Consider the following 14,473-nt stretch of genomic DNA (forward strand, 5'->3'; position numbering starts at 1 on the left):
TACAAATTTAATGCAATTCCCATTAAAATTCCAATGTAATTTTTAAAAGAAATGGAATAAAAAATCATTAGGTTTTTATGTAAATATAAAAAACCTTGAATAACCAAAGTAAGCCTAAGGAAAAAAAAATGAAAGTGGAGACATTACAATACCTGACTTCAAACTATACTACAGAGCCATGATAATCAAAACAGTATTGTACTGGCAAAAACAAAACAAAACAAAAAAAACAACAAACAGACACACAGACCAATGGAACAGAATAAAGAACTCAGAAATAAAACCACATATATATTGTCAAATCATCTTTGAGAAAGGAGCCAAAAACACACAATGGAGAAAAGAAAGCTTCTTCAATAAATGGTGCTGTGAAAATTGGAAAGCCACATGCAAAAGAGTGAAACTTGACTACAGTTTATCTCCTTGCACAATAATGAATTCTAAATGGATCAAAGATCTAAATATAAGATCTAAAACAATAAATTACATAGAAGAAAACATAGGTACTAAACTCATGGACCTTGGCAATAGAGAATATTTTATAAATTTGACCCCAAGGCAAGGGAAGTAAAGGCAAAGATAAATGAATAGGACTACATAAAACTAAAAAGATTTTGCACAACAAAAGAAACTGTCAACAAAACAGATAGACAGCCAACTAAATGGGAGATGATATTTTCAAACAACAGCTCAGATGAGACTAATATCCAAAATATATAAATAACTCACAAAACTCAGCAACAAACAAATAATCCAGTAAAAAAAAAATGGGAAAAGGGCATGAACAGACACTTCTCGAAAGAAGAAATACAAATAGCCAACAGATATATGAAAAACTGCTCATCTTCACTAGCTATTAGAGAAATGCAAATCAAAACTACAATAAAATACTACCCACACCTGTTAGATTAGGTATTATCAACAAGACAGGTAGGTAATAAGTGCTGGAGAGGCTGTGGAGAACAAGGAACCCTCATTCACTGTTGGTGGCAATGTAAATTAGTACAACTATTATGGAAGAAAGTATAGTGGTTCCTCAAAAAATTAAGAATAGAATTACCTCATGACTCAGCAATCCCTCTACTGGGTATACACTCCCAAAACTCAAAAACATGGGTACATATAGACATATGTACCCCCATGTTCATCACAGCATTGTTCATGGTGACCAAGACATGGAAAAAGCCAAAATATCCTTCAATAGAGGATCAGATAAAGAAGATGTGGTACATGTATACAATGGAATACTACTCAGCCATAATAAATGATGACATAATGCCATTTATGGCAACAAGGATGGACCTTGATAACATTATGCAGAGTGAAATAAGTAAATAAGAAAAAACTAAGAACTGTATGATTTCTTACGTAAGTGGGACACAAAATTGAGCCTCATGGACATAGATAAAAGTGCAGTGGTTACCAGGGGGAATGGAAGGGTGGATAGGGAGAGGGCCAAGGGGGAGGGGAGAAGCTTAAAGAGAAGCAAAATATAGGGTGATGGAGAATGATTTGACTTTGGGTGATGGGTATACAGCATAATCGATTGTCCCAATCATGTGGAGATATTTTCTCTAAATCTATGTACTCTGGTTGACCAATGTCACCCTGTTAAATTTAATTGTCTAAATAAATTAATTAATTTAAAAAGAAAGAAATGACCTATTTTACCTAAATTAAGAAATGTATGAACATAGAGTTGTCTATAGTATTTCTTTATTTTTTTAATATCCATGGGATCTGTAATGATAGCCCTTTTTCACTTATTTTAATTTTTGTATTCTCCCTCTTTTTTTCTTAGACTGGCTGAAATAAAATCAGAACAAATAGTTGGTTCTTTGAAATGAATATCTATCAATATCTTTTTAGTTGATTGTCTTTATTAATTTCCTCTTTTCAGTTTCATTGATTCTGTTCTCATTTTTAAATTTTATTATTTTTTATTTTTATTGAATTTATTGACAAAATTATACAAGTTTTGAGTACACAATTCTACCACCATTACCTGTACACTTTACTGTGTGTTAACCACCCCAAGTCTCCATCCATCACCATTTATCCCACCTATTTCCTACCATCTCCCTAGACCTGGCAATCACCACACTGTTGTCTGTGTCCATAAGGTTTTTTTCCTTTTTTGTTCAATCCTTCCACCTTCTCACCTAACCCCTCTCCCACAAACAGCTTTCAGCTGCTATCTAAGAGTCTGTCTCTATTTTGCTTGTTACTGTATATTGCTCATTAGATTCCACATATGAGTGAAATCATATGGTACTTGTGTTTCTCTGACTGGCTTGTTTCACTTCGCATAATGCTCTCCAGGTCCATCCATGCTGTCCCCAAGGGTAAGATTTCCTTCTATTAAGGCTGAGTAGCATGCTATTGTGTAAATCTAACTTTTATTATTTCATTTATTTGGTTTACTTTAGTTTAATTTGCTCTTTTTTCAGTTTCCTATGATACAAACTTAGATCATTGGTTTTTAGACTTTTCTTTTTTTAAATATATGCATTCAATGCTATCAATTTCTCTCAAAGCACTGCTTTTGTATGCTGCACAAATTTTGATAAATTGTGGTTTTATTTTCATTTAGTTCAAAATAATTCAATATTTTTCTCAAGCTTTTTTGTTTGACCAATGTGGCATTTAAAAGTTTGGTTTTTATTCTCCAAGTATTTAGTTATTATCTAGTTATCTTTCTGTTATTTATTTCTGAGAGCAGATGTTATTTGATTTCATTATTTTAATATTGTTAGTTTGATAAGAATATTATCTATCTAAGTGAATATTTCAAGATAGTTTAGGAATAATATGTATTCTACTGTTGTTTAATGATGTAGTGTGTAGATGGCCATTAGATCAAGTTGATTGATGGTGTTGTTGAATTCAAGAATGTTCTTACTGATTTTCTGTCTACTGGGTCTGTTCATTTCTGATAGAGGGTTTTGAAGTCTTCAATTATAATAGAAGATTCTTCTATTTCCTCTTGCAGTTCTATCAGTTTTGCCTCACATATTTGGATGCTCTATTGTCATGTTCATATACGTTAAGTATTATTATGTCTTCTTAGTGAATTGACCCCTTTATCATGATGTAATGTCATTTTTTAATCCCTGATAATTTTTCTTGCTCTGAAGTCTTCTCTATGTGAATAAATATAGCTATGGCTGATTTCTTCTGATTACTATTAGCATGACATATCTGTCTACACTTATTTACAATTAACCTATATGTGTCTTTATATTTAAAGTTTTTTGTGAACAGCATGTAGTTGGTCTTATTTTTTTATTTAATCTTACATTCTCTGTCCTTTAATTGGTTCATTTAAGTCATTCATATTCAGGTGACTATTAATGTACCTGGATAATATCTACCATATTTGTTATTTTTTTCATTTGTTACTCCTGTTCTTTCTCTTTTTGTGTTTTTTTTTTCTGCATTCTGTGGTTTTATTGAGAATCTTATATGACTCTATTTTCTCTCCCTCCTTAAGATACCAGTTATACTTCTTTTTTACTCTTCTTAGTAGTTGTTTTAGAGTTTGTGACACACATTTACAATATAGTGAAATTCACTCCAAATAACACTATACTGCTCACTGGTAATTCTAGTACTTTATAATGACAAAATAATCCTAATTTCTCCTTCCTGTCCCTAGATCATTTCTGTCATTAATTTAATTATATAAGAGCATTCATAAGCACATGTGCATACATATATGCTCATATATAGGCAATAACAGTGTTGCTTTTATTTTGAACAAACTATTATCTGTTAGATCAATTAAGAAAAAATATTTTAATTTTAACTTTAATTTATGTTCCCTTTTGTGTGTAGATTTGTGTTTCTGGTATGCTAGCAGTATAGAATGTAACTCTAGTTTCACAAATCTTGTCTGTCTTATTGTCTGTTATGTATACAGCACCTAGACCATTCTCTAACTTAATAAACATATTGTTTAAATTAATATAAAAATAAATGAATATACTATAGAAAACAGCCTTTGCCTTTATCATAAATGTCACACATATCACCATCACAGGACCAAAGAACAATATGGCTGCATATGTATTCAGAGGTACTGATGCTTTTAGCATCGAGTGACATTTAATGAAATGGAAAAGACTATAAATGTTTATTTACCCTAAAAATATGTGAAAACTTTGCATCTAAAATATGTGATTGCTCACAGAGAGACCACAGTTTGACAATTATATAAAAGGTTTTAAAACATTATTAAATTTGTTATAGATCCCTTTAAAATGCCAATCTCCAGCATTTACAGGAACGCTACTTTCATTAAATACAAGCAGAAGACACAAATATCTAAGTTTCTTTGAAATTAAGAATCCTATGAAAACCACAAACCCAGTGAAAAATATTAGGGCGGGGTACAGCATTTTCTACTATTTATGTCATAAGGTTTTTAGACATACCCTCATTTCTTTAAGGTTGTGAGCAAAACTGAACTTCATATTATAAGCATAAAACTTCAGGATAAACTGGGAAAGTGATTTATACTCCTAGAACATAGCCACAGTCCTTTTAAAAAAAAGTCCATTATTTCTTTCTGCCTCTGTTCTGATTATTCCTGTAAATCTTTAACGCTGTTGATGAGTGTGCATATAGAACCCTTGGTATGAAATTGCCACCAGGCTTCTCATCTGGAAAAAGAAGTTTCATTTCTACCTTCACATTGACGGTGGCTGAGATGGCATCTTCCTAATACTCTGAGTCCTTAGAGGAGAATATCTATATAAATATAAGATGTTATTTTAGGGAAATTTTAGAACATTGCAAGACAAGTAATAAGAAAAATAAAGGTTCTTTCCTCACCAGGGGCCGGTTTCAATGTATCAAAGTCCACGGGAAGACCAAGTTAGTGGTATTTCATTATGACATTTACTGTAAATAGAGGGTTAAGGTGTAAATTAAAATGTTTAATACTGGAGACTGCAGCTGAAGACAACTAGGCAAAAAAAGTTGTGCATGCTTATATTCCATTCCATGACGTTGAAATGCCATAGTTTCCACAATTGCCCAGATTTTGGCATGCGAGTCTCAGAGAACTCTATTGTCTGAGAAAACACCTTATGTGAACAGAGACGGACTTAAAAAAAAAAATCCATTATTGAAATTTTGCAACCTGCTGAAATTAATTTGACTAATTTGGAGAGATGTTTATTCATCACAGCGGTTTCAGAGATGTATATTATTATCAATTGGCCTGTTCCTACGGTGAACAGGAGTGAAGGAAAAGAGCTTTCTGAGAGTAAAGTGCTTCGCCATGGGGACTGGATTAACTCTTTAAGAGCAGGGTGGTGCAATAACCTCTTCTGAGCCACACAGCAGTTTCCTAGAGACTAGCTGTTTGTCAGACTGCAGCTAGAATAACAAGTCATCACAGAATTCCCATGTGCTTCTTTTGCTGTTGGCTAGATATTTTCTTTGTATAATTATAAAGTCTAAACTTAAAATACACAAAAATGCTTAAATATAGAAAAGAAAACGTAATATTTCCAGATGCAAGTGAATGAAATAATTTGCTGGAATGAACATTTTTCTCCCATTGCTTATTTATTACCTGATTGTAAGACAGACATCTTGACTTCCATTTTAAAAGATCAGCTATGGTACTGTTCAGTCTGTAGTTCAATTTATTTTGAAATAACTTAAAGGAAGAGAAGTTTTTCATATGTGATAGTGCTTAATATTTTTTGTTTAGAGTTGAAATATTAAGACAACATAAATACATTCAGTTTAGTAGAGTTCATTGTCTATAACTGAACAAGAACAATGTTTACCTAATTTATTTTGTTTTTTAAAAGCTTTTGACATTTGTAAATTTTATTTGTTTTATAAATAATTTTATATTTTTTAATGGAGTGGGCTTGATTTATTACCCAAACCCAGCCCCCCTTTCTTTGTTCAGGGTTGTTAAATTATAAATCATGTCTTCTAGAAAGTGTTTCATAAGCCTCAAAAAATGAATAGTTTATGTTCATAAACTATGGTTCCTTCAGTTGGCCTTAACGTTTTCATTTTGAATGTGCTTATTGCTCTTTTGAATACATAAACTCACATATGCATGCATTTACACATATATATGTAAACATATACATATATACAAATAGTATATATATTTTCATATGTTAGTATTATATATAGATAATCTGTATATATATATAGATATATATCTAAACAGAAGAATGGACAGATAGATAGATAAGGTCCATTCATATTGTACTATTATAGAATGTTTATGATACTAAACATAGTGGGTATTTTCTTACATTATTTTTAGAGTGGCCAAATGCTTATAGCAAAAAACAATTATAATCTGTGTTCTTGAGATAGGGCTTTAATTTCACTAAAACATCAACTCTTAAGGCAACCTTGTCAATGCTATCAGACACACCTTCTTGTATTTTGTATCTCACTGACATCTCATCTCTTTAACGTAGCACACTGGCTGCTAGTGTGGAACACATTTTTTTGAAATTTGATAGAAAAAACTGTAACAATAGCAATGAAAACTGCCACTATATGGAGTTTGACTTCAGGTATATATACATACAACTAGACTTATAGGTTAGAGCAGGGGTTGGGAACCTAAGGCTTGTGAGGCAGATGTGGCTCTTTTGATGGCTGCATCTGGCTTGCAGACAAATCTTTAATAAAAAAAATAATGTTAAAAATATAAAACATTCTCATGTATTACAATCCATTCATTTCCTACTACTCATGTTCACGGTTGCGGGTGGCTGGAGCCAATCACAGCTGTTCTCCAGGACAACACCAAATTTTTATTGGATAATGCTTAACGTACACAGGTCATTGTATGGCTCTCATGGAATTACATTTTAAAATATGTGGCGTTCATGGCTCTCTCAGCCAAAAAGGTTCCCGACCCCTGGGTTAGAGCAACTTAAAAAAAATATTGAGCACCTTCTATCCCTTGGCCCTCCACTAAATACTATAATAAACTAAACTTTAAAAAATTGACTCAGAAAGATGGGAAAATTTATGTAGTTCCCTCTACTATATATTTATTCCACTCATCCCTTCTTCACTGTTACCCTCAAAAGGAGTGAAACCTCCATAAGATTCCGTTATATCTATTAGTGGGGGGGGGGGTGGCCATTTGCTTCGGTTTAAAGTGTGCACTATCATTTCCTAAGTGCAGGACTGAGAAAGGTCATGAATGAAAGTTGGAGAAAAGTCAGCATGTGATTGCAATGAAATTTAATAACAATGACAAAAGGTAATTGTATACAAGACAGAACTCATGTTAAATGAAATAATAAAGTTGCTTACAAATAAGCATTGACTGTATAATCAATTGCTGGCTAACTAAAGACACTGATAAAGTGATGCTAACCTCTCCAGTTAGGTTGGGATAAAATATTTCTCTGTATGTTATCTTATGTTAATGTCATATTTCTTTAGCCTATAAAGCTCCCCAAATTTTAAACTTGTCACCATCCTGAAATAACTTAAGAGAAACACTCTGTGAGCATGAGTGTCTATTAAAGGGCATGTGTTGATCCTGATAGTAATACTACCAGGACAAAACAGGTAGATATGACTTCACTATTAATGCCACTTTTGAAATCATTTACCTAGGGCATTAAACAATCCAGTCAAATATTTGGAGAGAAACTATGACAGCATTGCTTGCTTGAAGCAAACCTAAAGAAATAAAAATTATTTTTTAGCATCTCATAAATTTATCTACATCTTTATCCACCCCTTGTTAGTGTACGTGTAATAATTCATAAGTGGTCATCAATTGGCCTGACGCTGTAAGAAATAAAAGGGAGATGATAAACATGGTAAACACAAACTACTAAAATTTGGCAAGTGCTAAATAGGCCTCGACACCTCGAAGGACCTGGCCTTAATCATACTGCTTTGGAGAAACTTTCCCTCTATTGTGTCTGCAGCATCATCTTTCCCTGTGGGGCAGAGCTTTTAGCCAGCCAATGGGACATGCTCACCCAGAGTCCAGAGCTTCCTTCTAGACAAACTGGGTCCTTGAAATTATCTGCAATTTCCACTGCATAACTAATTTGTTAATGCCACAAAGACAAAATGTAGTCTGAATCTCAATCTGAATCTAATTCCATAAGTGCTGTCCTTAACTACTTTCTGCACAGAATTAATAATCTTGGTTGTTATTTATAAATTTATGCTATAATTTTATGAATCAGGAAACTGAAAACAACATTCTAAATTTCCAAATTTTTCTGAAATATCAGTAATTAATCACACTCTTCTAGACATCCATAACTACTCTTATAGACATTCATAACTATTCTCACAAGAAGCTGATCAAATTCTGTCAAAATATAACTATTTTTAGTGTCATTCAATTTTGACCAAATGGATTTGATGATTATAAAACCAACTACATTTTTTTGAAAACAAATATTTAATTTGCTTTCATCAGTTCTTAGGCATTATACATTGTGCCCTTAAGTCTACAATTTTCTGATATGGGTTAAACTGTATCGGATTTCTTAGTGTTTTATACATCTTTATTTTTTATGTTTTATTTTCAAATCTCTGTGTCCTTACATTTAAATTGTAGCTTCAAGAAGAAGTATTGAATTATGTTTTTATCCATTCTGAAGGATGTTTTGTGTGGAACATTTAGTCCATTTCTATTTCCGTCAGTCCTTCCTCACCTGAGGGGTATATGTTCTAAGACCCCGAAGGGGATGCCTGAAACTGCATATAGTATGAATCCTGTCTATAATCTACATCAGGGGTTCCCAAACTACGGCCCGCGGGCTGCATGCGGCCCCCTGAGGCCATTTATCCGGCCCCCGCCGCACTTCCGGAAGGGGCACCTCTTTCATTGGTGGTCAGTGAGAGGAGCATAGTTCCCATTGAAATACTGGTCAGTTTGTTAATTTAAATTTACTTGTTCTTTATTTTAAATATTGTATTTGTTCCCGTTTTTTTTTTTTTTTTTTTTTTTTTTTTTTTACTTTAAAATAAGATATGTGCAGTGTGCATAGGGATTTGTTCATAGTTTTTTTTATAGTCCGGCCCTCCAATGGTCTGAGGGACAGTGAACTGGGCTCCTGTGTAAAAAGTTTGGGGACCCCTGATCTACATATACCATTATTTTTTCATTCCTTATACATAAAAACCTATGATAACATTTAATTTATAAATTAGGCAATTTAACAGATAGAATATTTGCTCTTACCATATATCTTAGCAACCTCAGTGTACAATTTTCTTCCTACCCTTAAAAGTATAGAACTTCCACCTTTCCATCAAAAGGAAGCCCTTTCTAGCTTCTCTTTGGCAGGTCTGCATTGCTAGCATCACTACTCTTGTACTATGGGACATTATAACATAAAACAAGTGTGACTTGGACACAAGCCCTGAGATACTGCAACAGTGGATCTTATCATAGAGATGGCAACTTCAGGTCTAATGGGGGGGGCATCTACAGTGTAGAGAAATAGGACAAAGAGGTGATTCATATACCTGGCCGAAGGGACAGCTTAGGACACTTCAGGATTTCATCAAATTACTCACAAAGTTGCCCAATTTAAAGTTTATATATTATTTATTTTTGAAATTTTTCATTTAATTTTTTTTGAACCACAGTTGATATATGGTAACTGGAACCACAGAAAACAAAACTAGAAGTATAGGAGGACTACTGTATTATAAATATTGACATGTATGGGGCTATTGATAGATAGATAGATGATAGATGATAGATAGATAGATGATAGATAGATAGATGATAGATAGATACAAGTGTAGATATATAATCCTTTTTGTTTCTTTATTTGACTTACCTTTTATATTATTTTTTACATGTTTATATTAGCTTATGCATATGTTCTACCTTTATTAACTTGTAATTAATTTTTTTACCATTTTTTTACATTTCCCTCAAGATAACAAATTTCATTCTTCCCATATAATAGTCCAGAGCTTTCTAAGTAATGCTAGTATTTAGACCATTTTAATGGTCTGGTTTTTCTTTTCAGCCTTTTATATTATCATGTGATTCATTTTAATTGGTTCATTTCTACCCAAAAAATCATTGCTATTATTACTTTATAGAATATTCATTTATATTGAAATTTGTGTTTACCAGTTCCATGGTTCTGAATTCCTTTCAATATTTTCATGTTTCTGAGATCATTTTCCTTCTGTGCACCACTATATTATTCCTTCTGATGTAGTTTGCATCTCTGGGTTGCTATTATGATTTTTTAAAGATTAATTTTTCAATTGAGAGAAACTTTTGCCAAACATTTAATTCTAGGTTGTCAGTTATTTTCTTTCAACACCAAAGTGACATTATATTATGTATGGATTATTCTTTGGTGGCTTGACCTGTGGGGTAACAATGGATAAAACGTCAGCCTGGAATGCTGAGGTTGCTGGTTTGAAACCCTGGGCTTGCCTGGTCAAGGTACACATGGAAGTTGATGCTTCCTGCTCCTTTTCTCTTCATTCTCTCTTTCTATCTCTCAATGAAAAAATAAAATCTTAAAAAATATAATTAAAAATTTTTTAAAGTTTATTCCTTGCTTTTTAGGTTTATACTGATTTTTAAATATATGATGTTACAAATTTTTATCTCATTTTGAAAATTCTCAGCCAGTATCTATTCAGAAAGTCTCTGTCTTAGTTTCTCTCTTCTCCTCTTTTAAATCCCCAATTACACATCTTGTTTCTTATGCTCTTCTATGTATTTTTTTCTCCTTGTGCTCTCAGAGCACCATTCTGGATACTTTTACTGCACCTGTCTTATAGTTCACTACTTTTGTCTTCTGCATTGTGCAATCATGTACCAACTCTATTATAAATTAATACTTTTTTTTTAGTTCATAGTTCTCCATTTAATTATTTTCTATAAATTTTAATTTTGAGTGAATTTTTCATCTATTTTTTAAATTTATTTGAGGAGAGAGAGAGAGAAACATCTTCTTGTATGAGCCCTGATCAGAGATCAAGTCAACCCACAACCTTGGTGTATTTGGATGACACTCTAACCAACTAAGCTACCAGGCCAGGGACAAATTTTCTCTATTCTTGAACATATTTATCACAAAAATTATAAATTCTATGACTGCTAACTCTAAGCCTGTTTTTATTCTCTTGTTTCTGTTACTGTTTGTCTGCATTTGCATATGTGCTGTGCTGTGCTGTATGTATGTATGTATGTTTCTTAGTATGCCTAGTAATGTTCTGTTGACTATCATGCTTTTTATGTTTTTGATGACCCATACTTCTCCAGAGAGGACTAAGAATTTCCTCTTATAGGCTGATAGAGGTAGAAAAAGTTACCACTATTCATTGGATAATCATCTCATTAAGGGTTAAGTTAGTCTTTTTATAAGATTCCACATCTGCTTTTCTCTGGCTTTTAGAATACAGTTCTCCAAAGATTCCAAATGAAAGGATGTGGTGCTTACTAAGGACCTTATATTTTTAGCAGATGCTAAAATATTTTTTTTCTTTAGGAGCATGTGATTATATAAAATTCCACTCTGATCTTCTGAAGACTTTTACTTAGATTTGGGGGATTTTTTCTAGGCAGTTTAGGAATTTTTCTTATACTGGCTCTGGCCATGTAGCTCAATTAGTTAGAGCATCACTTGGATACACCAAGTTTGCAGGTTTGATAGTCAGGGCAAATACAAGATTCAATGAATGCATACATAAATAAGTAGAACAACAAGTTGATGTTTCTCTCTCTCTCTCCCTCTTTCTCTTCTTTTCTCCTCTCTCCAAGATCAATAACTAACTAAAATATTTTTTTAATCTTGCCTAATGCCAAGAAGCAAAATTGTTGAAGATAAAGTTCACTTCTTTGAACACCAATTTTCTATCATCTCTTGATTCCACAGGTCTTTGTTTCTTTGATAACAGTTACTCTGTTATCTGCATCTCTAGCCCTATGTAAGGGCCAAAAATTCTTCTTTTCTTTAAAGCTTCTTTGACTTTCACTTGCGAGCTTCTGCTTTCATTTTTGAGATTCAACATAATGCCAATAGATTAGCAACTATCCTAGGACAAAATTAACTACTGAAACATAGGTTCTCCTCTTGCTACATTTCCTTTTTTCTAACATCTTAGCCCCTCAAATCCTGGTTACTTGGCAGTGCACCAATATCTTCAAACATAATTTTACAATATAATCTACCTGGATTTTTAAATATTCCTGACTGAAACATAGCTCTGTTTAAAAAAGGAATACATCATAGCCCAAATCTAAGTCTCCAGAAAAATGAAAAAAGTTTAGGAAAGAGAAGTATTAATTTCTAATTTGGTAGTAAAAATTTATAGAACTAACAATAAACTAAAAAATAAGACATCTGCTTAGGTTAGCAATTTATTTACTTTTGAAATAATTCTCTCTTTTCTAACTCCCAATTTAGAAAGTTGTAACATTGAACAAACATGCTCCTGTTCTTCTTTCTCTAATCATATTTCATCCTCAGTCCCTGAAACAAATGGTTAAATATTTTATTATTAAAAAATCATGAAGAACTACAATCTCTTTTGTGACTAACATGTTTTCATCTAAGGTTAATTTACTTATGTTAAAAATATAATTATATAATTTGGCCTACATTTTAAAGCCCATATGCTCTTATACTTCAACTTAAGTTTTTTATCAGCTATTATCATAAACAATATATTTTGGACCCATGTCATTAATATCTTCACAAGTCCCTCACCATGTTGACACTGGCATTATGTACAAAAAACATATTTGCTCTATAAATTCTCATTTTATTTGACAAAGAAAACACAAAGACACTAAAGGGGAGGCACTCACAGCATGACTAATTGGAAGACAGAGATACTACTAAGGGAGGACCACAACAATCATTCTGTTGACTTCAGAATTATTAGATTTTAATAAAACTTTAAGTATTATATAGCAGTGGTCCCCAACCCCCGGGCCATGGACCGGTACCGGTCTGTGGGCCATTTGGTACTGCTCCACAGAGAAAGAATAAATAACTTACATTATTTCCATTTTATTTATATTTAAGTCTGAACGATGTTTTATTTTTTAAAAAATGACCGGATTCCCTCTGTTACATTTGTCTAAGACTCACTCTTGACGCTTGTCTTGGTCACATGATACATTTATCCGTCCCACCCTAAAGGCCGGTCCGTGAAAATATTTTCTGACATTAAACCGGTCCATGGCCCAAAAAAGGTTGGGGACCACTGTTATATAGCACCTGGTCTTCTAAATTTTTTTGAATAAAGAAATTCTGTGCTAGTTTCGGCAGCACATATACTAAAATTGGAATGATACAGAGAAGATTAGCATGGCCCCTGCGCAATAAATTCTATTTATATAGGTATTGATAGTTCTTATTACCATTTGGAGCTCAAAATAATGAAAAAGTTATTATTTTAAAAGACTACAAATCTGAAGGTAAATTCTTATGATCAATGAGGACCTATGGTAACTTTATTTTCACAGATTATGGTCATAATAAGTGCTCGGATGAGATGTTTATTGAAAGCTTTCAATACTATATATTTTTTTCTAATATTACATAGCAAACACCATCCTTTGATTATTATCATCCAGTGAAAATTCTCCATTCTAATTACTTTTTTTCTGTACATGAGACAAAAATTAATTTAAATAAAATTTAAAATTGCATATCCTATAAGGGACAAGGTGTACATCTCTATAGAAAGAGTATCAGAGTATCCGCAGAATTGGTATGGGTACATGTATGTTTATGTCACTTACCTTATAAGCATACTTATTTCTTTTTAGTCATAAAACTAGTTTTCTGTTATAGTCATAAACACCTCAAAGTATTGTGGTTTCTGTATACTCATAAACAAGAAAAAAAAAGCAGCTCAGTTCTTTGGTGATGACACGTGAGGACATGCTATGGTGAAAAAGTGACATATGGGGCTTAATATTTCCCACTGCAACTACAATTGAGAAACACTGTGTGATGAAATAAGGGATCAACACCCCTTTCTGTGCCACCTGACCTACATAATCTGTAAGTTCAAGTTTTGAATAGTTTTTGAAGGTAAACTAAACATAGTTTTATTTTCCGATGGAGTATCTATTTATTTAGACCAGGTTGTCTTTGTGTCTGTTGGATGCCCTTTAGAAGCAAGCGAGAAATAACATGGAAGTAGATAAAATCCATTGTGAGGACACATTACTTTCCACTGAACATATGTTTAACTTGTGTGAATTTCAATTTCTTTATTCAGAAGTTGGATTAACTGTGTAAAGCCATGTCTGAATACTGCCTTAACTGTCTGCATTTTATTAATATATGATTAAGTAAATGTTGACTGAGCTAGGGCTCAGACGGGGAGATTCTTAGTGAAATAATAAGAACACAAATGTGGTTTATGTAACGGAACTAAGCTAAACACATTTAGTTTCCAGAGGTTACCATACAGGATTTTGAAGAAGAAAGTCACA

The 14,473-nt window shown here is 32.7% G+C and overlaps 1 non-coding gene across 1 annotated transcript; it reads left to right on the top strand.

Annotated features, from left to right (window-relative positions):
- Positions 1-13,279: 13,279 nt before the first annotated feature.
- On the top strand, positions 13,280-13,382 carry LOC136401968 (U6 spliceosomal RNA). Its single transcript, XR_010750887.1, has one exon. It is a non-coding gene; the product is annotated as a U6 spliceosomal RNA (small nuclear RNA).
- Positions 13,383-14,473: the final 1,091 nt, after the last annotated feature.

Source organism: Saccopteryx leptura, chromosome 3 (genome assembly GCF_036850995.1).
Source record: "Saccopteryx leptura isolate mSacLep1 chromosome 3, mSacLep1_pri_phased_curated, whole genome shotgun sequence".
NCBI classification, from domain to species: Eukaryota; Metazoa; Chordata; class Mammalia; order Chiroptera; family Emballonuridae; genus Saccopteryx; species Saccopteryx leptura.